General features: G+C 48.2%; 1 long non-coding RNA gene across 1 annotated transcript in view; it reads right to left on the bottom strand.

Moving 5' to 3' along the window:
* LOC132525194 (uncharacterized) overlaps positions 1-22,632 on the bottom strand; it is a 29,630-nt gene extending 6,998 nt beyond the window's left edge. The window contains exons 1-2 of the long non-coding RNA XR_009542196.1: positions 22,503-22,632; positions 10,605-10,714 (exon numbers count right to left, since the gene is read on the bottom strand). This is a non-coding gene — a long non-coding RNA (uncharacterized LOC132525194). The remainder of the gene's footprint in view (positions 1-10,604; positions 10,715-22,502) is intronic.
* Between the last annotated feature and the right edge of the window lie 4,108 nt (positions 22,633-26,740).

The following is a 26,740-nucleotide window of genomic DNA, read 5'->3' as shown; positions in this document are numbered from 1 at the left end:
CAAAAGGGTCACAGCATGGCTAGACTGTGAAATGGATCCAGGGTCATACTTCCTTGGAAACCACTAAGTTAAGATAAATGTGGACTCTTGTGTTCCAGACACCTTTATCTGAATGTCTGCACCTGGGTTGTAAATCAAGGTCGCTTCTTTGTGTCAGAGTGTCTTGGTTATTCCAGGCAAAACTGGAGGGGTTTTCATTCTTACCGGAATAACTTCAAACAGCAAAGTTTCTGATAGTCTGATTTTAGAGGACAGGTGAATGGTGAGTAGGACAGCAGTAGTCATCCTAAGAAGGGGTCCTATGGCACTTTTCAGTGTTTCCTTGGGAGAAATACTGTTTACTGTGAACTTGGCAGCCGTCTTTATTTGTGTCTGTTGTCCCAGCCTGATGAAAGGCAGGGATGGTTTTTCCTTCCTCAGTATTTGAGGGAGTTACAAAGATTAATGTGATGTTGTTTGTGCTCTTAAGACCCTAGAGGGAAGAAAGGCAATACTTTGATTAAGGAGGGACCCAGGCAGGTTGCCCTTGTGTTTTGGTGGTTTTTCAAGGTGCTGGTCAGCAGGACTGAGTTAGCTCAGAGGAAGGACAGTCTGGACTCCAGAGGCGTCTCCTTTCTAACAAACCGATTTCCTCAACCAGGAACACCTGCTGTAATGTGGACTCCCCCATGGTCCCCCTTCCCTTTCCCCCCTAGAGAAAGAGCAACACTCGGCGGCCAAGACCTTACTGCAGTGCCCAGGCCAGCCCTGTCCGGCCCTGACACACCCTGTGTGCTGAGCTGAGAGCGCGTAGGAGGTTCTGCCTCCCCTGCCCCTGGGTGTCCCATGAACTCTATTTGTACTGCGTGCGACCGCAGTGGGGTGCGTACCCTTGTATTCCCGTATGAGGGTTCCGACCACAGAGGCACACGTCCACTTTGTCTCTAGTTTTTGCAAGTGGTCATTTGAAGCCGGGCCACCATAGAGATGGCAAACATTTCTTCTCAGAGGTCGTGTCAGGTCTCAGGAAGGGCTGGAGAGTGGGTGAGGGTCTCAGAGTTCGGGAATCCAGATGCTCGGGGTGGGTGGGCTCTGAGATGGGGGAGAGGAGCAGAGGGGTAGCAGCCGCAAAGCGAGTGCGCCATTTTTAAGAGGTAGATTTAAGAGGAAAAACCTGGTAGCGAGGCTGCCAAAGGGAGGCGGGTGGCAGAAGCAGAGGATGGAAAGGCAGCGGCGGGTAGAGAAGACAGGCAGCAGCCGCTGCTTGACTCGCAGCCAAGCTGGTGGGCGGATAAGAAAACCTGGCGTGGATTTCGCTACTCCTGGAGGCAAAAACCCTGAGAGGCTTAGGGTACAAAGGGAAAACAAGGAATGGCTCCAGGAAAATTACAAACACTGGACCAGCAGGAGCCAGGACTAGGTCTGGGATTTAGTCCCTAACCCCTCCCTCTCCCGCAAGAGGATGCTCAAAATTTCCTGAATCTGCTGGAGACCAGAGCTTACTTGGCTGGTTAGTAGTAGTCAGTTCTTTTGTTTGTAGAGACAAAATTATGCACGATCTTGGACCTTTGAAGGTACTGATTAGAGACGTTCAGAGCGACCCCTGTTGGTGACTTCTAGAAACAGTGGGCCAAGGGCACTGCCAAGAATGACCTGTACTCCTAAAACTTGACTAGAATCAGTTTTGTTCCTCTTACCAAGAAAAGGAAAAACAAAACAAGCAAACAAACAAACAAATCAAACCCCGCGATTTGTAGGAATCCTGCGTTAAGGAGGTTCTGCAGCTCCGTGTTCTCTTAGCTGCAGTATAACTTCCTCCTTCCCCAGGGGACATTTGGCTTCCCATCTTGTATTACACCTGTCCTCACCTCAGGCCAGAGTTTGGTCTTGTTCTTGGTAGTCGGGGGATCCCCTTGTCTTCCTCTTCTCTCCTAGGAGACTGAATGTCCACTTTTGTCTCCTTATTTTCAAACGTATGGGGCTAATCCTAGCCAAGGCTTTTAAAATTTTTTATTAAAAATTTTTTTTTGATGTGGACCAGTTTTTAAAGTCTTTATTGAATTTGTTACAATATTGCTTTTTCTGTTTTATAGTTTGGTTTTCTGGCCACGTGGCATGTGGGATCTTAGCTCCCTGACCTGGGATGGGACACGTACCCCTTGCATTGGAAGGTGAAGTCTTAACCACTGGACCGCCAGGCAAGTCCCTACGCTTTTTTAAAATGGGCTTCAAGGAATCAAATAAGGTCCAGTTATCATCCTCAAGGGTCAACCAGTAGTATTTGATGAATTCATTGCATAAAACTAGAGAATAATGTGACATGGAAAGAAAGAAAAACCAATAGTGCTGTGAGGTGGGCAGTGATGACCAAGGCTCAGAGAAATGATCTTGCCCAAAGTTGCAGTGAATAATGATAAAGCTCACGCTAAGCACTCACTTCCCAGGCACTTTACAGATATTATTGCATCATCTCAAGTCTCCTACTTGGCTTTGCTGTCTCAGGAGCTCCTCTGAACTTTATCCGTCTGAATTCCCCTCACATCCAGCAGGGAGATCCAGAGGGCTGGTCCTGGGGGCACATTATTTGTTGTAGGGGAAAAATGGGAATGGAAATGTCTGTGAACCCATGGGTCTGGAGAAGCCAGGCCTTCTCTTTTTCCTCCTCTTCTTTTTAATTCTTCCTATTCCTCTTCTCAGTTACATTTTTCCTGACCCAGGTTGAAACGCTTGGAGGTGGAAGTCTTCCTGTAGTGAGCAACCTGACCACCAGAAGGCAGCATGAGACCATGGCTGTGTCTGAGCATTAACCAGGTCCTTCTAATGAGCGCTTCCCCACCAAACATGAGGATCTCGGGTTCCCAATCCTGTCTGCACATTGGAATCATCCGATGAACTTTTATAGAATCACGACTGCCTGGGCTCCATCACAAGCCAACCGCATCTTACATTCCTGGGAATGGGGCACAGGCGTTGCTAGTCTTCAAGTTTCTCAGGTAATTCTAATATCTATAAAGGGTTAAGAATCACTAATGGAGAACACTGAATCCTGAAAACTGTACAGGCTTTTAGGAATCACCCATCTCAGCCCGTCTGCTCCCATTTCACAGCTTCAGGACCTGAGGCCCAGAGATAGAAATAATAGGCTTAGGGATCATTGGAGGACAGGGCTCAGGACCCTCATGCTCAGCTTGTAATCATTCCTCCATAGCACACATTCTTCCATGTTTATACCAGGCCTAGGCATCAGAAGGCAGCAAGGAACAGCTCTTTCCTGCCCTCTGATCCCAGGGCTGTGTGGTCCCTGGCTAAAGAGGCTCCCCATTGATGGAAGAATTCAGGAGAAACAGCTGGAGAGCAACCCCAGCCATGGGAGTGCTGAGGTTCAGAGCTCACGTGCTCTAGGAAACCATAGGAGGGAGAGAGGGTGTGGAGCGGCTACAGCCAAGGAAGGCTTCCTGGAGGTGAGGCGAGAGTAGAGGACAGGCTGGATTTCAGTGGCCACCATGGATGGTGGGAGCCGCATTCCACACCAGAGGACCAGGACAAATGATGGGCATTGGTGGGGCCACGTGAGCCAGTAGGAGTGGGCAGAGGTGAGGCCTGGAGAGCAGTGAGGGTTAACACCGCAGACAGAGAAGGGGGCACAGCCCAAGGACAGAGGAACATCCAGAGGAACCAAGGCTTTGTATGGAATGTTCTAGGTTTCAGCCTGGATGCAGTGAAGAAACACGGATGGGAGGGGCACAGGTGAGCTGGGCCTGAGAGATGCTGCTGGGGTAGGATGGACTAGAGACCCAGAGACGAGGCAGCGTGTATGGGGGCCCCATCCAGGGAACTCCCTTTGCATCATCCTTTTCCAGGTCCTCAGAATCTAGAAAAGATGTGACTTTTGGAAGGTGTCCTAGAAGTAACTGCTGAATAGAATGGAATGTTTAGTAGAAGAAGGAGCTCAGCAGGGAGTTGTGGCCAAGGACAGCATGGTAGAAAGATCCGGAGGGAATAGAGGGTCGTTTGGAGAGTAGCAGGGGCTCCGTGTCCAGAGGCCTTCTAAGTCTGACAGTTAATGGGGCTGTCAGAACTGTCATAATCCCAGGGGAGCAGGACAGTGGTGTTCAGAGTGAGGCGACCTCCCTCTTTCCCATCCTCTTTCTCCTCTAGTCAGGATATTCTTGGGGATCCCCAGAAACCCCACTTGAGAAAGCTCCAGAAGTCCAGCATTAACCCCGCACCCCATCCTCATGCATCGTTAGAGTTTTGTTGACATGAGGGCTCCTCTTTCCCATGGTTTTGTCTGTGATGTGTCCGGTCCAGTTTTGCCTAATGTAGCCAGCTCTCTATGGGATAATGGGAGCTCAGGAATCCTGTACACTCTACTTTTTTGCTTGTAGGATCCCCCCACCCCATAAACCCTACCATGTGGCACTGATGGTGTGTGCCCTTGTCTTTCTTCCATGACATCTGGTTACCGCATAGGTACACACTCCATTTCCCCCAATGCCGGGTGTTTTTGGAAGAGTCATTATTCGACTGGGCATCGCCAGGGGCAGATGGGTAATATTTTGCTCCTAAGCATCCTAGCAGGTCACGTGTTTTTTTATGGTGGGGGAGGGGCGGCAAGGAGAAGAGCCAGAAAACACTGCCCTCTATTTGCAAGGCAATACAAACTTTTCAGAACATCATGTCTGCTATCTCTTCCATCATTCACTGGAACCTTCCGAGGTAAAGAGTATCCTTATTAGGAAATGGCTGGCCAGAGATGGCCCCACCTGCACTGCCCAGCCAATCCCACAGGGAAAGGGGGTCTTTTCCCCTAAAGAAGTGCCCAGAGAGTAAGCTGTTTTCCCACATTGGGACGTGGGCATGAGGAGATGGGAACACCAGAATTGTTAAGCGTGAGGGAGTCATTCCAGTAAAGGACCAGTTTTGGTAATAATTACGCGGGTTGAAGGCTGTATTGGCACTAATATCCTTTGTGCACTCTGGGATGCTGTGAACAGTCAGCGGGTGCAGTCACAGATTCCACATAGTTCCCTTTGGTATCCACCCTCCTGCTAATTAGGAAGATTTGGCAGGTCTTGAAAACATCACCTTCTCAAGGTGACACCATTGCTCTCTCCTTCCTTAGGGAAGATCTGGTCCCTGGTCCTTCAGATTTCATCTGTCTTCAACTCAGCTCAGGGTCCCGGCACTGCCATCTTCATATAAATGGGTACAGGCATCCACCCGCCCTAGACTGGTAGTCGGGGGTGTTTGGTCATAACTCTCGGTAGTCCAGAGATTCCCTTTGTTTTCCATTTCTCTCGAAGCAGCTGGAAGCCCACTTTTACCTTCCTCTTATTTCTGTAGGCAGGGCCTGATGTTAGTCAAAGATTTATTAACTTTGGGTCCATACAACCAAATAAGGTACATATACAACCTCCATGGGGGTCAATCCACTGAAATTTATATAAAATTTTATGTGTATGTCCATACACATAAGAGAGAAAGTGATTCAGAACTGTTGCCTGAGACTTAGCAGCTACTGAATAATCCTCAGGAAAGGCTGGCTTTCCTCCTTAATAATGGGAATGAGGTGAGGATGTCTGGTCTCTCCAGTTGTTTTTTTGTTTGTTTGTTTTTTAACATTGTGCTGGAGGTCCGAGCTAGCGCAAAAAGGCATACAGATTGGAAAGGAGAGACCAAAACTTTATTTGCAGATGATATGATCATGTACTCGAAAACTCTAACGAATCTTAAAAAAAATCTACTGGACTATTAAGTGAATTTAGCTAAGTCACAAAATACAGGGTCAATATCACAATAATCAATTATACTTCTATACATTAACAATGAACAACTGGAAAAGGAAAATTTTAAGTACCATTTATAAAAGCATCTAAAAAGGTGATATATACTAAAGGAAAATTTAATGAAATATGTGAAAAACATGCATGCTGTAAACTATAAAGCAAAGCTGGGAGAAAATAAATGGGGATATATACCAGGCTTATGGATTAGAGGACTCAATATTGTTAGATGGCATTTCTCTCTAAGCTGAGTTACATATTCGATGCAATTCCAATCAAGATCCCAGCAGACTTATTTCTGATTTTTAGAATTTGACAAGCTGATTCTGAGATTTTATACAGAAATCAAAAGGTCATAAAATAGAAAATTTTTGGAAAAGAACAAAGCTTAAGGGTGTAATCTGTCTAAATTTTAAGACAATGTAAATATACAGTAATCAAGTAGGTTACTATAGATTAAGTATAAAAATAGAAATCAATGGAATAACGGTCTAGAAGTAGACCCATATTCGTTGATTTTCAATTAAAGTACCAAGGTAATTCAATGGGGGACATGATGGTGTTTTCAGCAGATAATGCTGGTAAAATGGTATATCCATTTGGGAAAAGAAGGTGAATGTCAACTCTTATCTCACATGATACACAAAAGTTGACTTAAAATGAGTCACAGAACTAAATGTAAAACTATAAAACTTCTAAAAGAAAACATAGGAGACAATAGTGTAAACTTTAGGTAGGCAAAGATTTCTTGTGGGGAAATATGAAGTGTGAACCATAAAAGGAAAAGCTGACAAATTGGACTTCGTCAAAATTAAAAATTTCGGTTCTTCCAAAAACACCGTTAAGAAAATGAAAAGGCAAGTTAGGGGCTGGGAGAAAAATATTTGCAATACATGTATCTGTACAGGACTTGTATTTGGAATTTATAAAGCACTCATATAACACAGTGAGGAGGAGACAAACCAGCCAATTGAAAATGGGTGTGGTAAGAATTCTAAGATGACCCATGCCCATGTATAATAATCTCCCTTACAGTATGTGTGGGACCAGTGAATATTGTGGATGTCACTCCTGTGATTGGATTACATCATATGATATGAAGGGATTGACAGATGTAATTAAGGTTCCTGATCAGTTGACTTTGAGTCAGTCAAAAGGGAGATTACCAATGGGTGGGCCTGGCCTAGTCAGGTGAGCCTTTTAAATGAGGCTCTAGAAGCAGCGGCAAAGCTTTCCCTTTGGCCTGAATCACCATGGGTTCTACAGCTGCAAGGAAGTGAATTCTGCCAACAACCATGTGTGACTGGAAAAAGACCTGCAGCCCTGGCCAACACCTTGTGAGACCCTGAGCCGAAGGCCCAGCTCAGCCAGGCCTGCAGGACCCATGGAAACTGTGAGACAATACATGTGCGTGATACTTGAATAGCCAATGAGTACCTGAAAAGATGCTCAACACGATTCGTCATAAAACAAAAATGCAGATTACAACCAAAATGCATACCCCTCTATACACGCGATAGAATGGCTAAAGATAGGGAGAAAAAACTGGCAATGCTAATTGCAGCATCTAGAACTTTCATGGACCACTATGGAAATGTAAAATGGTAGAGCCACTTTGGAGAACAAGTTTGGAAGTTTCTAGTAAAACTAAACATAGATTATCATATGGCCCAGCTATTCTGCCTGTAGATATTTACTCAAGAGAAGTAACGTGCATCCACACAGACTTATACATTTTCACTGCACTTTTTGTTCATAATAGCCAAAAAGTAGAAATAGCCCAATTGTATACCAACAGGCAAAGGCATGAACAAATTGTGCTGCATCCATACAAGGGAACACTCTTCAGCAGTGGGATCCCTCACGGGGTTGAAGGGAATGACCTCTGACTTCACAGCGGTGGTGGCAGTTACGCAGGGGAATACACGTGTCAGAACTCATCTAACTTTGCACTTATAATGGGTGCCTTTTATATCCACATCATAACTCAATAGAGTTGATTTCTAAAAATTCACTCTCCTAGAGTGATTTTATTTGCTTGACAAGGATCCCACACGGAGGGAAAACCTAGTGATGCAGGTAGATAGAGGTCAGTTGCAGGAGGGATGTCCTTGGTTAGGAAGGGGGGTGGGGTCCACAGCCTATTGATAAAGTCAGAGGCGGTTTATCTGTTTTCTTGGTTAAACAGGAAGCAGTGTAGCAGCTGAGAGGGAGGAGAGGTAGGGCATGGGAGGTTTTGGGGGGGGTGACAACAAGGTGTGAAAGTCATTTCAGAGAGTGGGAGACAAAAAAATGGACCTCAGATCTGTGCCCTGCCCACACACACTCCTCCCCCAGCCCCCCGCAATTCACCTCGGAGCTCTTTTCCCCCCAGATTCCTCTTCCCTATCACTGTCTCACTTGACCAGCTGCCTTTTCAGTTTAGAATCTTAGACTCCTTACCATCATTATGGAAACTCCAGGCCACGTGGGGGACTCTGCAGGGGTCACATCCCGGAAAAGCCTTCTGCTCTGTTTCCCAGGTCCCTGCAACTTCCAGGGCTCTGGGGTTTTGGGGAAGCAGTAGGCTCTCAGGAAGCACAGTGCTTGGGAAGCTCACAAGGGAGGCATCCACCCATGGAGTCAGGAGAGTGGCAGCAGGGGAGGTGTAAGGGCCTGTTGCAATAAGAACTAAGGGCGGGGAACTGGCCAGACAGACACAGGGACAGGCAGAAGACAAGCTGCCAGGACCCCGAGACCTAACAGAAAAACCTTGGTCTGTGCACTTGGGTTTTCCCAGGGCTGCTAAGCATCTAGGTAGCCAGGGAATCCGACAGGCCTGCTCCCAGCAAAATACCCAGCCTGGTCTCCCTGTGAGAAGGATGCCAACTCCAACCTCAACCATTTGGACCAAGTCCTCTACTGAGAGGACTTTATGGACATCTGTCACTTCTTCAACTTTGATTTCTGTTGTGTCTTACCCTTAAGAGACTCTTACCATGGGCAAGAGACATGTCATCAGCATGTCTACGTGTCCGTGTGGACTCAACCTACCAGAGTCAACTCTGAGACTCGTGGTTTTAAAAAACAACATTGGCCACTAAGGAAGGTCACCTGGACTTGGAGCCTAAGGAGGAAGTGCCTACCCATTTCCAGCAGTCATTGAGATAGGTATGGAGCGAGAATGTTATTAGAAATCGAATGCTTTTAAATAATTTTTGCTAATATCTCTGTAAGCAAAGGACAGTGGCCCTGGAGTCGGGAGAGACTGGGGCCTAGTCCAACTTCTGTGCTCCGTGACCCTTGGCAGGGCTGGCCAGGAGGAGTTATCTGGCTCTAATGACATCGTGACATCATGTTTCTCCTTGGTGCCAGGTGCTCTTTAGGCAAAGGTGGTGCCTGAGGCCAGGGTAGAACAGACGGCAGCTCTGCTGGCCCCAAGGGTTCCAGAAGAAGCTGGTCATGCAGTGATGTGTCCCCCCAAGGAACCTCACCCCTCCCAGGTGATACGCAGCCAGCTTGCAGTTCCAAGGCTCCCCGATGCAGACAGAAAAGACAGGACAGGGCAAAGCACCACTGGTTTCCTCCTGGAGGGCCGTTGTCATGGTTCCCATAACCCTGCACGTCCAGAGAAAAATTTGGTACCAGTGGAACCTCTTTTCAAAATACCTTCGCTCCCAAAGAGCATACAAAATACATGAATTAGTGTCAGAGGAGCTGTTGCCAAAATGTGGACGGTTTCTGCACGTTTAGTTGATCCCTAAGGACGGGGCAGGGGAGTGGTCAGTACAGGTATGAGGCCCAGCCCTCAGTCACGCAGGATGGGGGAGCCACGGTCTGAAGCACAGTTCCGCCATCAGCACCCACCTCCAGACCTCAGTCTCCTTCTGGTCAGAGATGGGTCTTTTCCACCATAAACCACAGAGCGCGCTGGGGCCCTGGGTGCTCCCAGGAAGTGGGAGCTCAGAAAAGGAGGAGGTATGAACCAGTTGTCTGGGAGAGTGGGAGAGTGCAAGGACCAGCCAGCGCCAAGGCCCCGTGGACCTGCTTGAGGTTAAAGGTCATGAATTCGGTCACTGTGGTGGAGGTTTTTCTCCAGCCACCTCTGGCTATGCTCCTGGAGGCGGGAGCAGGCCAAGAGCTGATCCTGACCGGGGCTGCCACTTGCTGGATAAGCCCAAGGAAGGGGGCTGTGGTGTACATGGGATACTGCTTATAACAACCACAGAACGTCAGCTGGAGAGGAAAAGAGATGAGGATGAACTGAGGTTGGATTCCACCACACCTGAGCTGTGTGATCTCAGAAAAAATCACTTAACCTCTCCAATCTGCTCTTTCCTTGTTTACAAAACAGGCATCAAAACGCCCCTTCCATGGGATTGTGAGCATTAAATGATGTCCTTGGTGGGCAAGTGTTCTGGCCTATAAGGAGCCCTGGACACAGTGGGTGTGAGCTTTGCATTAAAGGTGGTCTGTGTGCACAAATGTTGCTGGAGCATCCCCGGGCAGCAGCAGCCAGATGTGAAGCTGAGCCCAGCACCCGCGGTCACTCTGCTTCCCCGAGCTCCTCTCCTCCTGCAAAGCCACCTGCAGACACCCCCTCTTCCCTGGCGGCCCCCATGAGCATGACAGATGTTCCCACAAACAAGTGGTCTCTCACTGAGCTGGGCTGCTGCCCTGTGGGCCCCTCCAGACCCTTGTCTGCTCTTCTAGTGAAAAGGCCTGTGATCAGAATTGGCCTTGATGCCCCTCAGGACGAAGTCTCTCGCCGGAAGCCCCTTACACTCCCCTGAAAGGGCTGCTCAAACAGCTCAGGTGCAGACATCTGTCGGGGGCTGTCCCACAGTCTTTCCCGCGTACCTCAGTCCACTCCTTGGAAATGCAGGGTGGGTGCAAAGGCCCTTCCTGGTCTGTGGTCCACAGGTCTCAGCTTCCTGTCAATTTCCTCCACTGCACCTGAGCTTCTAGTCCTGTGGACAAAAATAGTCAAAGATCACCCTCTTCTGCCCCTGCGGAGTGACCATCTCCAAGCCCAGCCCAGCCCAGCTCCTGCACTGCTTGGCCAAGTCTCCCCAAGTTTCCCTGCTCTGTTCTCTCCTCCCCTTTAGAGCAGCATGTGAAACTTCAGCCCCTACTCCTTTTTCTCCTCTCCTGCCCGAGGTGGATTCCCAACTCCACTCCACTCCAGACTCCCCTCCCTCTGCTGGGAGCCCACCCCCTGCCTCTCTACCACTGCCTTCCTGTCAGCTTCTCCTCTGCCTTAAAAACCCAAACCAAACCTTGACCTTCTCATCTGTCCCAGGCTGAGCAGTCTTCTATTCCCCGGCAGATGAAGCAGGACTCTTCCACACGCTGTCCCCAGACTAGGGACTTCATCTTCGTGCTGACAGCTTCCAAGTCACCAACTCCTTCTCGGATCTCTCCCAAACCACCCAGATGTCCCCCAACTCCAGACGCACGGCCACCCAGAAGGCTTCAAACCTGAGCTTCTCATGGAGGTTCCTTAAAAAACTAAAAGTAGAACTACCATACGACCCAGCAATCCCACTACTGGGCATATACCCTGAGAAAACCATAATTCAAAAAGAGGCATGTACCACAATGTTCATTGCAGCTCTATTTACAACAGCCAGGACATGGAAGCAACCTAAGTGTCCATCGACAGATGAATGGATAAAGAAGATGTGGCACATATATACAATGGAATATTACTCAGCCATAAAAAGAAACGAAACTGAGTTATTTGTAGTGAGGTGGATGGACCTTGAGTCTGTCATACAGAGTGAAATAAGTCAGAAAGAGAAGAACAAATATGTGTGGCTTTCACCATAGGTACTATAATAGCACCCATTTAACAGATGGAGGTATTAAGGTACAGAGAAGGTAATAATGGCCCAAGAAGACACAGCCAACAGGGGGCAGGACCAGTGCTCAAATCCAAGCCATCTGGCTCCAGGCCCCTTTCTTTTAACCACGCTTCCATTCTGCCTGTGGTTCTGAGTGCTCCAGTCTGGGTCTGGGACTCCTTGCTCCACCTTAAGCAACTCTCCCTGCTTCATTTGCTCACAAAGCTTTGTGTACTTCTTTCCCAAGTCTCAGTTCCCAGCCCACCTCCCACCTCTGAGCTTGCCGGACACCTCCTCCTGATGGTCTCTCAGGATCAGAGAGCCCCAGACTTACTTCAAACCCCTCCCTCTGGCCTCGAACAATGTGATTTTGCAGCTCCATCGGCGAATTTCTTTCATTCAGCCTTGCAGGCTAGTTTCCTGTGAGCTCGCCTGTCTCCTTCACCCAGCCGCGAGGTACCCGGAGGCAGCACCCTGTCGTCTTGGTGCCTCTCTCTGCCTCGCGTGCACTGAAGGCAGATTCAGCTCTCTCTCAGATCATATCCCCTCCCAATTTCCCTGTTTCTGCTCAGGGAACTATTTTATCCTTTCTTCCTGTCTCTGAAATTTTGCCCTGCCTCACCCCTGGCCTCTGTTTCCCACATCCCACCGGCCAGGTCAGGGCTGCCATCCAACTGTCTCTCAGATTCCTCACGGCTGCCTCATTCCAACTGCACAACTGTCATCCAGCACCAACCCTTCACCTGGCCATCCCAATGGCTTGCTGGCCCTTCCCCTTATTTTTAAATGTGGAGTCTAATAACCTAAAACATGGTAATTTTTTTTTAAAAATCAGTTACCCTGAATATAGCTGTGGGTCGAGAGTTTACTACCTGTGCGTTACAAATAGCTGGAGTGGGGAGGAGAAAGGTCTTGATAAAAGAGGGCGTTGTGGGCTTCCCTGGTGGCGCAGTGGTTGAGAATCTGCCTGCTAATGCAGGGAACGCGGGTTCGAGCCCTGGTCTGGGAGGATCCCACATGCCGCGGAGCAACTGGGCCCGTGAGCCACAGCTACTGAGCCGGCGCGTCTGGAGCCTATGCTTTGCAACGGGAGAGGCCGCGATAGTGAGAGGCCCGCGCACCGCGATGAAGAGTGGCCCCGCTTGCCGCAACTAGAGAAAGCCCTCGCACAGAAACGAAGACCCAACACAGCAAAAATAAATTAATTAATTAATAAAAACTCCTACCCCCAACATCTTAAAAGAAAAAGAAATGATACTTAAAAAAAAAAAAAAAAGAGGGCGTTGTGCTCAGTCTCCAAGATGGCCCCCACAGCTCAGGATGACTGCCTTCTGGGTTTCATGCCCTTGTGCAGCCTCCTTCCACACTGTCTCATGGTTGGTCTGTATGACCAGAGCACATGGCAGAAGTGATGGTATGTCCTCTTTGAGGTTAGGTTGTAAACAACATTGGGATCTCTCTCTCTCTCTCTCTCTCTCTCTCTCTCTCTCTCTCTCTCTCTCTGTGTGTGTGTGTGTGTGTGTGTGTGTGTGTGCGTGTGTGTTAACTTGCTCTGAGGAATGTAAGGACACTCAGACAACCCATGCAGCAAGGCCTTCTGCCAAAAGCCACATCACATGAGTGATCCATCTTGGAAGCAGATCCTCAGCCCCACTCAAGCCTTCAGCTGACTGCAGCCCTGACTGACAGCTGAATGGACCTCATGAGAGACTCTGAGCCAGAAGGACCCACTAGGCTGCTCTCAGATTCTTGAGCTCAGAAACTGTGTGAGATAATAAATGCCTATTATTTCAAGCTACTAGATTTTGGGGTAATTTGTTACATAGCAATAGATAACCAATACAGAGGATGGGATCCATTCATTCACTTCGTCATTTAACACAGTTCTTTTTTTTTTTTTGCGGTACACGGGCCTCTCACTGTTGTGGCCTCTCCTGTTGCAGAGCACAGGCTCTGGATGCACAGGCTCAGCAGCCATGGCTCACAGGCCCAGCCACTCCGTGGAATGTGGGATCCTTCTGGACCAGGGCACGAACCCGTGTCCCCTGCATCGGCAGGCGGGCTCTCAACCACTGCGCCACCAGGGAAGCCCCTAACACAGTTCTTTTGAGCTGCTACTATGGGTCAGCTATCCTGGGTACTGGGGGTATAGCAGTGAACAAAATAGCCAAAGTCTTTACTATCAGAGTTTTTACTCTAGTCAGGGGAGGAAGATAATTAAACGAAAGAAAGAGACATGCTAGATGGTGATAAATGCTATGGCGAAAAATCAGTATGAAAATGAAATGGAGGGTATATATAGGCATGATGTTGCAATTTTATATGGGTTGGTCAAGGGAGGCCTCTCTAATAAAGTGCTGTTTGGGCAGAGAACTGAAGAAGATGGGCAAGCAGATATACAAGAAACAGCACGCAAGGCAAAGGGAACAGCAGGTACGATGGCTCAGCATCCACCCGCTTCTTACCATTTCATTGCTCATCTCTAGCACAGGCTACCTCATATCAGACATAAATTGCTAAACTAACCTCCTAACTGTCTCTGATACCGAGTCCAAACTCGTTCTGCTCACTGCACGACAGGCCAATAAATCGGGAGATGAGGTGTTGGGGCAAGGAATAACGACTTTATTCAGAAAGCCAGCAGACCGAGAAGATGGTGGACTAGTGTCTAAAAAACCATCTTCCCCCAGTCCGAATTCAGGCTTCTTTCATACAAGAAGGGGGAGGGGGATAGAGGGTGTGGTTGGTTGTTGCAAACTCGGTGACTGTGGAGACCACTGCGAGGCTGCCCATTGGTGGAACGGGACAACTAATGGCCGGCCCACCCCTATTACAATTCCCCACTGTCAGTGTCCATTCTACAGTCTTGTGGGAAAAAGGGGTAACAATCATTGTGGCTACTTCCTACTGAACAGGGGTTTTGAAGGGGTGATCGTGGAATGGAATTGATCAGCCTTGGGCCGGGAATATTCTTTAAAATTTTTAGTAAGTAATACAATTCTCTTTCTTTAAAAATTTTTGGCTGTGTTGGGTCTTCATTGCTGTGCGTGGGCTCTCTCTAGTTGCAGTGAGTGGGGGCTACTCTCTGTTGCTGTGCGCGGGCTTCTCATTGCAGTGGCTTCTCTTGTTGCAGAGCACGGGCTGTAGGCGCGAGGACTTCAGTAATCGCAGCACGCGGGCTCAGTTGTGGCACACGGGCCTTAGAGCATGTGGGTTTCAGTAGTTGCGGTGCTTGGGCTTCAGTAGTTGTGGCACGCAGGCTTAGTAGTTGTGGCTTGTGGGCTTAGTTGCTCTGTGGCATGTGGGATCTTCCTGGACCAGGGATCGAACCTGTGTCCCCTGCATTGGCAGGAGGATTTTTAACCACTGCACCAGCAGGGAAGTTCTCTTTCTTTCTTTATCTACAACTATTTGAACCTGATGAAATCTCTTCTACAATGAAATTTTAATCTCAATACTTATCCTTTTTGAAGAGCAACCTCAAGTCTTCTAAAGGGTTCAGAAACCCATTGCTCTCTAGGCCTCTCAGGAGTTGGGTCATTTTCGGATGACAGTGGGGCTATTTTAAACTGAGTGTGATGAATCCATGGCTTTAGTGCAGCTAACTTGACAGATGAGTGCATGGTAAGTAATACCATGTGTGGTCCTGTCCACTGTGCAGTTAGCTGGTGTTCAGGCCTTTGTTCTCTATATGTTTTAAGGAGGACTTGATCCCCAGGTTGGAAAGGATGTAAGGCTACTTCAGTTGGATAGGCAGACCTGCTGCAGGCAAACTCATGAACAGAGGTTAGTATAGTGCCCAGAGTTTTAACATAATTGGCAACTGCTAGGTCTTTCAGAGCATTTATAGATTCTCCCACCTGGGCAGGCACCTGGAAAGGCTTACCATACAATATGTCAAAGGGGCTTAATTTAAGCCTGCTTCTGGGAGCCACTCTGACCCACAGCAGGGTAACTGGCAAGGCCTTATCCCAAGTTAAATTGACATACGTTAGCAATGTTCCTTTTTAATATATAATTCACTCTCTCGGTTTTTCCTGTTGATTGTGGTCTCCAGGATGAATGTAGCAGCCAATTAATTTGCAGTGCTTTGGACACTTGTTGGATTATACTAGAGACAAAAGCAGGCCTGTTACCACTTTGAAGGGAGGCAGGGGGTCCAAATCAGGGGATAATTTCCTTAAGGAGGGCTTTAACCACTCTGGAGGCTTTTTCTGTCTGGGTGGTATATGCCTCCACCCATCCTGAAAGTGTCATCAAACACTTACAAGTATCTGAAATTTCCTGCAGCTCACTTGAGTCAAATCTATTTACCAGTCCTTGGTGGGGCAGGTTCCTCTGTGTTGGGTCCCCATCTGGGGAGGTCTGACAGCAGTCTTAGGGTTATTTTTAGCACAAATCATGCAATTTTGAGTGACTTGTCGGATGGTCCTTTGTAGGTTAGGCCCCATTATATATTTTTGAATCCATTGTAAGGTGGCATCTCTCCCGTGATGGGCACTATTATGAACGTGCCACAGCACAGTGTCCAAGAGTGTCTCAGGGATCAAAACAATTCCTTGTGCATGACATTTCCAGCCAGGCGAGGTGTGATCGAGTGAATCCCCACTTTTCAGCCTTCTCCTTATCCTTTTCTGAATGCACCAGCTGGTATTTTGACAAGTCGATCTGCAGGAGAAGTGACCCTATCATGGCTTGATAATCGCCTTCTTTTGCTGCCTTCTTCGCAGCTCGGTCAGCTAATGAGTTGCCCTTTATTATATGAGTTTCGTCCTTCTGGTGGCCTTGGCAGTGCTTTGTGGCCACTTGTGAAGGCTTATGGACTGCTTCTAATAGTGACAGGATTTCAGAAGCGTGTTTTATGTATTTATTGTTTGAAGTGAGGAGCCCCCTTTCTTTCCAGATTGCCCCGTGAGCATGCACCACAGAGAATGCATAGCGAGAGTCTGTGTAAATATTTACTCACTTCCCTTCAGTGAGAAATAGGGCTCTTGTCAGAGCAATGATTTCTGCCTTCTGAGCTGAGCTCCCTGGGTGCAGGGCTGTGGCTTCAACAGTCATTTTAAGGGTACCGTTGCGTACCCAGCGTGTGGCCTACCTTGGTCCATGATGCTGCTTCCATGGGTGAACAGTCCCATATCTAGCTCGACCAAGGGTTGGTCCATTAAGTCCAGTCTGCTAGAGCACACTAGTTCCATGACGTGTAGGTGTCGTGCTCTGGGGATTGTGCAGCATCAATTGGAAGCAATGTGGCTGGATTTAGGGCTGAAGTGACCTGAAATCTTATACTGGGATTGCCTAAGAGAACGGCTTGGTACTTTCTCATTTTCCCAGAAGTCAGCCAACAGCCCCCGCTTTGTTTCAGTAAAGAACGGACATGGTGAGGGACAAACACAGTGGTGGGTTGCCCCAGGGTAAACTTCTCAGCTTCCTGAGGTCTGTCACAAGTAGTTGCTATAGCTCCAAGGCAAAGGGGCCATCCCTTAGCAGTCTGTTTTAGTTGTTTTGTGAAGTAGGCAACGGGGTAGAGGGATATTCCCCAGAGTTTGAATGAACACGCCAAAATTTATGCCTTGTCTCTCATGGACATATAATCTGAAAGGTTCTTTTAAGTCTGGTAGTCCCACAGCTGGGGCTGAGATTAACTTTATTCTTATTGTTTCAAAGGCTGTTTGGCACTCTTTAGTCCAAGTAAGGGGCTCAAAATCATGTCCCTTTAAAGCCTCATAGAGGGGCTTTCCTATGAGCCCAGATGTGGGGATCCAAATCCTACAGAACCCTGCTAGTCCCAGAAACCCCCTCAGTTGTCTGTGAGTCTTGGGTGTTCCAATGCCTGCAATTGCCTGTTTTCTATCAGGCAAAAGACCCCGCAGTCCTTGGGGAAGGACAAAGCTCAGATATATGACTTGTTTCTTACATATTTGGGCCTTTTTTCTGGGAGACCTTATATGCACAACTGGCCAGACAGTTCGGGGTTCTGATGGTATTTTGTAAACACTTATCATATGTATGACTCGCTATGAGCAAATCATCAACATACCGGAATAGGAGTCTTTCATCCAACATGAAGTTTCTAAGGTCCCTAGCCAACACTTCCCCAAATAAGGTAGGGGAATTCTTAAATCCTTGAGGTAGGACTGTCTAACAATACCGTTGGACTACCTGTGTTTCTGGGCCCTGCCATTCAACAGCATACAGCTGCTATGATTCTTCTGCAATAGGAATGCAGAAAAAAAGCATCTTTCAAGTCCAGAACTGCGAACCAGCTGTATTCTCCCTGAATAGTTGTGAGCAGAGCAGGTGGATTAGGTACCACCCATTAGGGGTGCAAATCTTGGACTATTTCATTAACAGCCCTCAAGTCTTGGAAAAGCAACACTCTGCTGAGTTTGGCTTTTTGACCAGGAGATTAAGGCTGTTATATGGGGACCTGAAAGGTTTATTCAGTCCTATTTTCAAACACTTTTTGAGAATTGGCTGCATTCTCTTTTGGGCCTCTTGCCTCAGAGGGTATCGTTTTAGATTAGGTGTCCCAGCATTTCTTTTTAAGGGCATTTGCATTGGCCATGCGTTCTTGGCCTTCCCTGGGGTGCCACCAGCCCACACTTCTGGCCTTACCTTTTCGAAGCCTCGGGGGGACAGAGCTCTGTCTCCTTTTCTGGGGTGTCCATGAGGGCCATCTGTAGGCTTACACTGTGCTCTGGTGGGACACCAATGTCAAGCTGTCCTGGCAAAAAAATTACTTGAGCATTTAATTTCCAAAGGAGATCTTGGCCCAAAAGAGAGATTGGATATACTGGCATATATAAGAAACTGTGTTTCCGGGTGAGGTCCCCTAACTGGCATTCTAGAGGTTGTAAGAAAGAATGATTTTGTACTTCTCCAGAAACTCCCTTGACCAGGATGGATTGAGATGTTTTCTGCGCCACCTTGGTATTTACCACAGGGTATGTTGCACCCATAGCTATCAGAAAGTCAATCAACTTGTCCCCCACTGTCAAAGTTACCTGGGACTCCTGTGGGGGAATTGGAATTGGACGCCTCAAGTCGAGCCCCCAGGCCTCTTCATTCATTTTCAGAGTGTTCCTCTCTTTCTACCACATGAGAGGCCCCCATCTTTCTTTCATTGTTTTCATTCTTATTTTTTTGTCTAGGGCAATCTGTTTTCCAATACCCTTCCTCCTTACAGTAAGCACACTGTTCCCTCCCCAGCGGTGGCTTACCTCTCTTCGGGTTACTCGCCTTCCGAGAATCTAATGCTGCTGCCAGAAAAGCTGCATTCCATTTTGCATCTTCTTCCTTCTGTCATTGTTCCCTGTTGCTCAACACTTTAAAAGCAGCATCTACCAGTTGCGAAGGGTTCATTCCAAATGTACCATCTAACTTTTGTAATTTTCTTCTTACGTCTTGGGCACTTTGCCCTATGAAGGTCATATTTACCATTGCCATATTTTGGGGGGCCTCGGGGTCTGCATCAGTGTAGCACCTATAAGCTTGAAATGGAAAATCCTTGCAATGGAATATTATTTGGTTATTTTTAAGAAAGAGATATCTTTTTATATGTTGACTTGGAAAATGTATAAATATATTAAGTGAAAAGAATCGGTTACATGAATCATACCATGTTCGTTAAAAAGAAATAAGTCAGGGCTTCCCTGGTGGCACAGTGGTTGAGAGTCCGCCTGCCGATGCAGGGGACACGGGTTCGTACCCCGTTCCGGGAATATCCCACATGCCGCGGAGCGGCTGGGCCCGTGAGCCATGGCCGCTGAGCCTGCGCGTCCGGAGCCTGTGCTCTGCAACAGGAGAGGCCACAGCAGCGAGAAGCCCGCGTACCGCAAAAAAAAAAAAAAAAAAAAAAAATCATATGATTGAATAAGCAAAGGGAAAATACAGAAGGACATTTGCCTAAATTATCAAGGCCTCCCAGTATTTTCCTGTTCCTAATTCCAATGTTTAATTCTCAGGCCTTATCTTCCTTGACTTATCAGCTGATCTGACATGGCCGATCACTCTCTTCCTTGAAATACTTTCTTTACTTGGTTTCTCCCCTGTGATGTACCCTTGGTTTCCTCCTCCTCCTCTGGCCTCTCCTCAAGTCTCGCTTGCTGCTTCCTCCTCCTTTCCTTGACTTTCAAACATTGGAGCTCCCCAGAACATAATCCCTGGACCTCTTCCATGCTCAGCTCCTGCCTCAGACTTTAAATTTCAACTATCTGTTGGATGATACTCAGATTGCTATCACCAGCCCTGACCTCTGCCCAGACCATTGGGCTAGCCAACTATCTAACTGACTTCTGCACTTGGAGGTCTAATACACATTTCTAATCCTGCTATGACCCGTCACACCTTATCCTCCTAGTCTTCTCCATCAGTCATGGAAAATGACTCTCATCTAGTTGCTCAGGATCAAAACCTGATTGTTACTGACTCCTCTCTTTATTTTACACTCCATATATAAATTCTGTGGATTCTACCTCCAAAATTCAATTCGAATCTGACCATATTTCCCCTTTCCACTGCTACCACCCTGATCCAAGTCACTACCAATTCTTGGCCTTGATTACCGCAATAGCCTATCTCATTTCATTACTGTGTACAATAACCTAATAGAAAAAAAGACCAAAAGATATGAACAAACTGTTAATAGAAAAGAAAGCCCAGAAACATAGGAAAAGGTGATAGGCCTCATTCATGATAAGGGAAACTACACTGAGATACCATTTCACATCTATCAGCTTGGCAAAAGTCTGATAGTTGACAACATATTCTGTTGACAAGGCTTGGGAAACAGGCCCATACACTGTTAGTGGGAATATAAAATAGTACAGTACCTAGGAAGAGACGTTTACCGCTATCTAGCAAAACTACCTAGGCAGCTGCCCTTTGACTCAGGGACCCCATTTCTAGGAATTCTATCCCAAAGACACACATGCACAAATACGAGTGAGCTAAGTACAAGGGGGATCTCTGTCTCCGTTATTTATTTTTTGCTCTATTATTTATGAACAGTGCCTGCAACATATTAGGTACTCAATCAATATTTGTTGAATGACGTTTAGCCAATGTTGGACTTTATTGGTCCTGTTTGCTTTGTTAGCAAGTGCTGAAACAACCATTTTATCCCTACACTCCAAGGGAATCCCAGCTCTCAAAATTAAAAAAACTTTTCACCACGGAGCCCTGATTCATTTTAGTGGAGAAGGGTGTTAAAGAGCACAATTTAACATGCTGTGTCGCTCTCTCTGGATGCTTGCCTGAGGAGAGAGCCAGAGCTCACAGCCCCTCTTCTCTCCATTCCCAGCCTGGTCTGCTCCTCACCTGTATCTTCTGCATTTGCCTTTTGATATTCTCAGCTCAAGTCATCAGACAAACCGGCAGCAACCTCTACAGCAACAATGACAGTATTGCTCTTGGGGTCACCCTGAAATGGTACCTGACTTTACGCTAATCCCACCTGAACCCACAAGACTCCTATTCTGAGACCCTCCCTGCCCCTGATCCTACCAGGGGAGAGCCCACTTCAGGGTACCCCTACTTCCTCACAGAACATCACAGGAAGCCTCAGAAGTTCCCTGTAGCAGATTGGTCTCCACTTCTGCCCAGGGGGATCTGCTGGTCCTATCCCCACTGGGCAGGACGGTCCCAGGCTCTTGCAGCGCTCTGGCTCAGACACTCCTCATCCTAAAGCCAGGTCACTGTCACCATCTGGGGATGAAGTGAAAGATAAGCCCCTCAGGGGGAAATTGCCCTCCAGGACCCCCCTGATGGAGCCATGAGGGTGAAACAGCACGTGAAACAGCCCAAGCTTAAATTGGTTTTGCCTCCTTAAATAGGTTGTTGAAACAGCACTAGCTTAAACTGGTTTTACCTCCTTAGACAGATTGATAGATTAATCAAACTTGAATTATTTTAAAGAAATAGCACTGCTCCGTGTGCAAGACGGGAACCCTTGTCTCCAGGATGACCCTGGAACAGAGAATTTTAGTCTACAGAACTCGAAGAATAGAAATGATGCCACCAGAGCCCTTTAAAAAGCGAGAAGCCCTTCAATAAGGAAAATCTGGCTTCCAGGATCAGTAGTAGCTTATATGGACTAAATCAAGACCGTCAATCAGCATCCAAGTTGGAAATTTCCCTAAACCCTATACATTTCCCCCTGAACCCTGGATCAAGGAGACAGATTTGAGAGCTTTGCCTCCTATCTCCTTGCGGGTGGATTTCCCGATAAAGCTCTGATTGGTAGCGAGCTGCGTAACAAGCAAAATCCAGTAAGTCGGGAGGACTAGGCCTTCTCTTCCCCACCTTGGGGCACAGAGCAGGACATGACTAGGCCAGCAGAGGGCACTCAGCCTCGACACTGAGGCCCGAGGCCGGCGGGGAAGGGTGTGAGCCCACCGCGCAGAGGAGGGAGTGCGCCCCCCACTTGATACACTTCAGCGGCTCCTGGGCACCCTGCAGCGCCCAGAGCCCCGGAAGCCTTTCTCCGGATCCTCCGGGGGTTAGGGTCAGGTTGCGCTGCATGGGATACTCGGTCCTCAAACGCTGCCTCTTGCGGAGAATAAGTCCCTCTCTGCGTTCCACCTGGAAACGCAACTCCCCTGCAGGGCTGCGGGGCTCGCTGGAGGCTGCTGTCTCCCCTCCGGGTTGGAGGATCCCGGAGCAGCCACAGGGTGAAACCCAGACCCTGGGACCCAGCGAGGTGCTGGAGAGGCGCCTGAATAGCAAGCCTGGAGCCCCGCGCCCGGGCAGGAGGAGGAGGGAAGGGGGGGGGTCGTGCTCGGGCTTGGGTCCCAGCTCCCCGGCACCATCTAAGATCACCACTCCTCTCCCCCGGTCCATTCCGGCTATCAAGCCAGGCTCCCTTATCGCTGCAACCCCTGGACCCTCCAGTCCCTCTTTCTTTCCTCACCTCCCCCGGGACAAAGTGACCGGCGACGTCCCGAAGGTGGCTCTGGCCCCTCTCGGAGACCCGGCGACGTCTCGGCCCGGCTCTGCCTGCCCAGTGCCGCCAAGGGGCCCGCAGTCCACTGCGGAAGGGCATCGGCGCCGCCCGGGCTCCTCCTCCCGCGCTACGTTCGTGGCGACCCTGCAGCGCAAGGGCTGAAAGTCATCTGACTTTACGCTAGAGCTCTCCCCAGAGCCAGGCGCGGACAGCCGCGCCGCCTGGTAAACACCGGCGAGGGTATCCTCCGCCTTCTCTCTGAACGGGGTCGGCTCACAGAGCGAAACCCAGAAGCAGGGAGTTTAAAAGGTGGGAAAGGGCGGCCTCGCCTTCTTGGGCCTCGAGGTAGGTCCCCAGCACCTCCCACCTGGGGTGAGCCCGACACCCGGCCCCGCGGACACCTGGGCGGAAGCCCAGCCGCAGTGAGGAAACTGCGCGGTGGAAACAGATTGTCTGGTTTTCTCCGCATTCATTTCGCGTAGTTTTCCGGAGGCCTAGCAAAAGGCTGGGACCCTTTCCAGCAGCGCCCCTGGGTTAACTGGTGAGATTCAGGACTGGGGTCCGACAGGAACACTGACAGGGAAGGAGCACCACCTCGCGGTCAGCGCGAAGGTTATCGGAAAGACCTCAAAGGAAAGCGAGGGACCATCCTGCCCCCCACTGGGAACCCCTACGCCTTTCACAGGGACACTCCACCTTCACCCCTAATTCCATCCCGCACCTTGAGGGGCCTCCAAAGGACACCGCAGCTGCCGCGTTAAAGCTCTGTCCATGCTCTTGCAAGTAGCGGCCCCTTGGCCTCCTCTGAACCTATGGGTGTTCTCACCTGGGGGGAGACGGTAGCCTTAGGATGGCGTGACCAGAACAGGGCAGCACCTGGCAGTGGGGTTTTTGGGGTTGGGCAGGGAATTCCAGAGTCCTAAGCAGCCAAAAGGGGGTGGCTGAGGAGGCACATCCCTTGGCCCCCAGGATTTCTTACCCAGTGGGAAGGATGGTGAGTCTAGAGGAGAGCCAGAGCCAGGCTCTCTCAAGTGTGGGTCTCTTGCTCCTGTGTAAAGGCGGCAGTGCCTTTTTCCATCTGTCTCACTCACCTGAGTGTCTCCTATGCCCCACCCCTGTCCCACACTATATGTTATTTTCCTCTCATTCCTCCATCCTTCCTTGTGGCCTCCATTTCCTGGGTGCCATTCCTGTCCATCTCATTCCTGCCTCTTTGCCAATCGCCCAGGTGGCCCCCATCTCTTCTCTTCCTTTAGTCACATCGAACATGTCGTTAATAATGTTAAAATTCCAAGCTTACTTAACATCTATGAGCCAAAGACTGTTGTAAGGGCTTTACATATATTAACTTAATTCCCGTAAGAACCCTATGCTGTAGGCACTAGTATCGCCCTTGTTTTTAGATGGGGAAACCGAGGTCCCCAGAGAACTTTGCCAAAGAACTGAGATGTGAACCCAGGTCATCTGGCTCCTGTGTCTGGTCCCTTAACCATAACACCCCGCTGCTCCTCTGCTGGATTTCTTTTCCACTTTTGGATTTGACTGAGGCCGTGAAAACTTCATATGGATTTCAGCAATCTTGGAGAAGTTTCACCTCCTCTCTGGATCCCATGATCTCTGTAGCTCCATGGCCCTCTTTATAACCCATGTTGCTTTGAGTTTATATTTCACTTCAGCATTTGCTAAGGTCCTATTTGAACTTTCTAGTCTTGTCTCAGACGCCTTACAAGGAATTAAGGGAGTACGAAGAGTGAGTAGTGTCCCTGTGCAGCCAGAATATTGGTGGCAGGAAAAGCAGTGAGAGGTTTGTCACCCAAAGAAAAGGTGGAAACATAGCCGCCAGGTCTGGCTTTCCCTCTGCACGTGTCCTTCAGTTCTCACCTCAGAGTCTGGCTTTGATTTCGTTTCAGAGATGAAAATTTATGTTCACTTCTCTTCATTGCTTTCCCACTTCTTGCGGATTGAGCCCCAGATGTGCTCAGCCTCACCTGTGAGTCCGTCCTAGCCACAGAGCTAGGAGAAACACAGGGGAGGGGGCTACAACCAGTATCCCCAGTTCCTTCAGGGAGAGAGGTTCCTTCAGGGAGAGAGGTTCTCAGGCAAGATCAGGGCCGACAGGAGGTAAGAGTTCAGGGAATATTTGGTGAATTCAAAGAGGTTCTTACTCAATCCTTTTGTGGGAAACATGGACCCCGGGAAGGAGAAGTCGGCGTGGGCCTCAGAAAGGTTTGACAACATGTGTTGGCTGGTCCTGTTCTGCTCTGGCTATCTCTCCAAGAGGGGGAGGTTCTGTCCTTGGGCAGCTGAGTTCTGCCATCATCCCCCCCAGTACCACCCACCAGTGAGTGTAACCAGCAGGGAGGCTCTGGGGACCGAAGTCCCCCTAAATGCTGGACTTTCCAACTTCAACCCCGGACCCTCAGACTGATTTGGCTTGAAATGTCTTTTGGAATTCCAGAGGCTGGCGCAGCACTTCCTGTGACACTCAGGGCTAACCTGAAGTGGGCTGTCTCCTGGCAAGGTTATAGGGCAGGGTTAGGGTCAGGATAGAAGTCTTGTGTACTTAGTTGAGTCCAATTTAAAAGCAGGTCCCATTTCAGGGTGGTCCTAGGGCTTTTGGACTCTGACAGGAGTCATTGCTATTTTTGTTGCTGTTGCCTTTGTTTATCATGACGATTCAAGTTTAGAAAAGGAGCCAGAGTGACTGTTAACTGTCTATGTAAGGGGCAGAGCTGAGATAGAACCCAGGACTCTCTGGTCCCAGGGCCACACACCCAGCCACTGCCCCACACTGATCTCTCTGCTTAGGTCCTGCTAACCCAGGATGAAATTTCCTCTCTATTTTTAATATCAACCACATCCATTACCTTGAGCCTGCTCCTTTCATGTCCATTAGTACTGCTCCATCGGTTGTTCCCTCATCCTCTTACATATCCAATCTCTCCCTCTTAATTGGCTCCGCTTGGCATAAGAACAATGATTCTGTGGCCTGAAAATCCCTTTCCATTGATCTCAAGCTACCATCCCGTTTCTCTCCTTTCACTTCTTAAAAAACAAAAGCAAACAAAAAGGTAGCTCTAAAAACTAATCTATGCTTTTAGGAGTCAGGAAAGCAGTTATTTGTTGAGCTTTATACTACGTGCACTTTGCTATATATATATATATATATACACACATATGCATATACATACTACACATATGTAAGCACAACTATGCTCTATTATAAACACATATTATATGTATAAAAGAGCATACGTTATATTGAGTATGTGTTTTATATGCTATATATTACTTCAATAAATGTATATTAAAATATGTATATTTAATAATATATAATAATAAATATATGTAACTTCAATAGAAAATTAACAAAAGAAGAGAGAGAGTAGCCTAATTCTCTTTTCTACTCCCTCCCTCCTTCCTCTCCCACTCAATCATTATCCTTCCTTGCAATCTGGCTGTCATGTCCACCTTCAAAGGCCACCAGCTGCAGTGGCCCCTGCTAGACACTCCTCCCTCGCTGGACACTGTCACCATGCTCTCCTGTCCCGAATGCCTGACTGACGCCCCTCCTTCTCCTCCCACTTGTGGGTCCTGCTGCTACTGTTAACTCCACTTGGGATGCCTTTTCTCTCCATCTCTGCCTGTCTGCCTGTCAACGTTCTGCCTCCTTGTCAAGATCTAACTCAAGTAACACCTTCACCTGGAAGCCCTCCCCAGTTCCCCCAATTCTGCATCCTCTGTGCTCACTTGACACTTTGGGGGTAACTCTGGAGTAGAGCTCTTCTCATTTATTCAACAAACGAATGCCCATCATGGGCCAGGGACTAGGGGTACTTTCTGCCCTGTGTTAGTTATTGGTAATATTAACTTTTGCGATTTGAATTGCAAGAAACATAGACTCACTCAATATTTTCCTTCAAATACATGGGATTGGGTAATGGGAATTTCTTATCACCTTGCCATCTAACAATTTGTCTTCTTCCAAGAATAGAAAATATTATTGGATTTATGACCATTGTTTCCAAGCGAAATATGCCAGAGGGCATCTTTCTAGCAAGATGATTGTGAGTTTGCACTGAAGAATAACTAATATGTGTAAAGCTCCCTCTCCATCCCCACCCCCACTTGAAGTTCTTTTGTTCAGGGATCCTGCTGGCCCATCCCTAATTTTAGGCAGAGTTTTTATTTTTCCTTTGATGGTT

The sequence above is a fragment of the Lagenorhynchus albirostris genome, chromosome 9 (genome assembly GCF_949774975.1).
Source record: "Lagenorhynchus albirostris chromosome 9, mLagAlb1.1, whole genome shotgun sequence".
In the NCBI taxonomy this organism is placed as follows: domain Eukaryota; kingdom Metazoa; phylum Chordata; class Mammalia; order Artiodactyla; family Delphinidae; genus Lagenorhynchus; species Lagenorhynchus albirostris.
The sequence above is the reverse complement of the archived record's forward strand: the minus strand, read 5'-3'. Positions and strand labels throughout refer to the sequence as shown.